This window comes from Vigna unguiculata, chromosome 6 (genome assembly GCF_004118075.2).
Source record: "Vigna unguiculata cultivar IT97K-499-35 chromosome 6, ASM411807v1, whole genome shotgun sequence".
Taxonomy (NCBI): domain Eukaryota; kingdom Viridiplantae; phylum Streptophyta; class Magnoliopsida; order Fabales; family Fabaceae; genus Vigna; species Vigna unguiculata.
Genome location: NC_040284.1, coordinates 1,270,437 through 1,272,880, shown reverse-complemented (window position 1 = coordinate 1,272,880; position 2,444 = coordinate 1,270,437). Strand labels below are relative to the sequence as shown.

The window sequence follows — 2,444 nt, the reverse complement described above, 5'->3', positions numbered from 1 at the left end:
GTATCAGTGGTACTTGTCACCTCTTAGGAAGTTCATTAGTTTCTTGGCACTCCAAGAAATAAGCTTGTGTGGCTTTGTCAACTACAGAGGCTCAATACATAGCAGCTGGAAACTGTTGTGCTCAAATTCTTTGGATGAAACAAGAATCGATTATCACTTTCAGATTATCGATTATTACACGTTGTTGGACCAAATTATTTCAAAAACTAGCCACTGTAACAACTAGATTTGCATTAAAGTACGTGCATTTGGCCATTGGAGACACTTCCCTATAAATACAAATCATTTCGGTCACTGTTACACTCTTTTCACCCATCCAGAACTCAAGAACCCTCCATTTTCTCAAAAGCCTTCAAGCTTCTCTTCTCCTCCACTTGAACAATGGCTGAAGCATCTCAGAGAAAGATTCCTACCCGCAGAAGAACTGCATCTCGTGCCACTCAACCTTCAACTACATCTCGGACTGCATCCATTGGAGGTTGGATTTCAGATTAAGAAAAGAGATCTGAATTCATCACTTTATGGAAAGACAAACCTCTTATCACTCCAAAATTCATCAAATCTCAATGATTAATCAATCGTCGTTTTACAATCCTTGTATTGCTTACTGAACAAGGGGTAAAATTCTTCACAAAAATGCAGGGTACCTACTATCCTGATCTGGTACGAGCCTTCTACTACAACTACAAATTCAGAGATGGGGTGGTGCTTACAAAAGTGAAAGGAGTAGACATCATTCTGAATGATGATATTTGGGAAAATGTTGCTCAATTTCCCATTCATGATGGCACCTCTCCAATACTTACTGTTGGCATTGAAGGATTTAATAGAATATTTGCCTATAGATCATTCTTGAGACGACCTGCTCAAGAAATAGGCATGCCTCAAGAAAAAGTGAAATTATCTACAACAAAAATCCGTAGGTAACACGTAAAATCCGTAGGTAAAATAGTTTTACCTACGGATTATCTACTGATAAAAATCCGTAGGTAAAGTGGTCGTAGCTAACTTATCTATGGATATATCCGTAGGTAATTACCTACGGATCAGATCCGTAGATAATTACCTACTGACATGATCCGTAGGTAATGTGTTTAATCGATTTAATTAAATTAAATTTTTCTACAGTACCTACACAATCATAAACCACATTAAAATACAAAATAGTAATTAAAATGATAAATATAGAGAAATGGATAATTAAAAATATCATTAATACAAATAATTGTTATTACAAAGTTCATATCTCAGTTTAACAATAATACAATCCAACCATCTTAATTAAAAAAATTCCAACTATCAACATAATATCTAAGAACAATTGTTCTAATCTCTCTATTGTTTTCTATTGTTATGTTTGGAGAATAATGATTGTTTCTTTTCTTCAACTTTCTTTATCTCCATCTCTATACACTGTAGTAAGCATTCCATTCAATGCCCAAGGCATAAATAATACATCAAAATCCACCACTTGAAAATTTGCTGCATTGAAAAATATTGTCCTTTACTACAAAAGGTTAGAGTAATATCATAGAAGAAACACCTTCCCAGTATGAGATTCAATAGATTAAGCCATTTTAGTTCTAGTCCGAGGATGATTTTCAAAACAGATACTGCAAGTAAATGAAGAAAAATAATTAAATACAAATAGAGCCTAAGAAAGAGAAAAAAATAAAATCAATTAAAAACTAATTGAACAATTCTAAAACCTATAAGGCTTATAACCTCATACTCTGCCATGGCCACAAGATTCATAAGAAACATCTCAACCCAACACAACAAATGCCCAAAATACAGGACTAGGGCATCATACACTCACACACACTGAGAAGACAGAAAAAATACTCAAATGAAATGAAATATAACCAAGATGAACAAAAAAAAGATCTAAATCATACACTGTAGAAATCGTTGTCGAGGGAATCAATGTCGTTGTCGTCGTACATACCAGCCTCCAACTTTATCAAGGCAACCTAAGGGAAAGGGGAATCGAGGAGCCAAGAATCTGTACATAGAGGAAAATATAGAGGGAAGGAAAAAAATCTAGGTCACCAGAAATGGAAAGTGGAAGAAGGAAAGACAATAACTGACTTCGATATTTGAGATTCAAGTGCGATGCCTGTGGTGAGGTTCAGGTGCGGCAGGGCATGATTCAGCTATAGGTGAGGTGTGTCGCGATGGTGGTGGTAAGGCCAAGTACGACAACATCGAAGTCTAATGGCGGTGAGGTATGGAAAGAGTTGTTGTGTTGGAAGATTTTGGGAAAAATTTAGGGTTTATAGGAAGAGGAGTGGGAAAGGAGGTATGGGAGGAGTTGTTATGTTGGAGAGTTTGGGAGAAAATTAGGGATTTTAGGAAGAGAGGCGGGAAAGAACGAAAAAATGAGAGAGAAATATTATTAAGATGTAGAGAACGAAAATAGTAAGTATAAAGATGGAGGGAAT

The 2,444-nt window shown here is 35.8% G+C and overlaps 1 long non-coding RNA gene across 1 annotated transcript; it reads right to left on the bottom strand.

The window, feature by feature from the left end:
- Positions 1 to 1,170: 1,170 nt before the first annotated feature.
- Positions 1,171 to 2,444, bottom strand: LOC114188802. Its single transcript, XR_003605458.1, has 2 exons — positions 1,899 to 2,444; positions 1,171 to 1,613 (listed from the first exon to the last, which is right to left on the bottom strand). It is a non-coding gene; the product is annotated as an uncharacterized LOC114188802 (long non-coding RNA).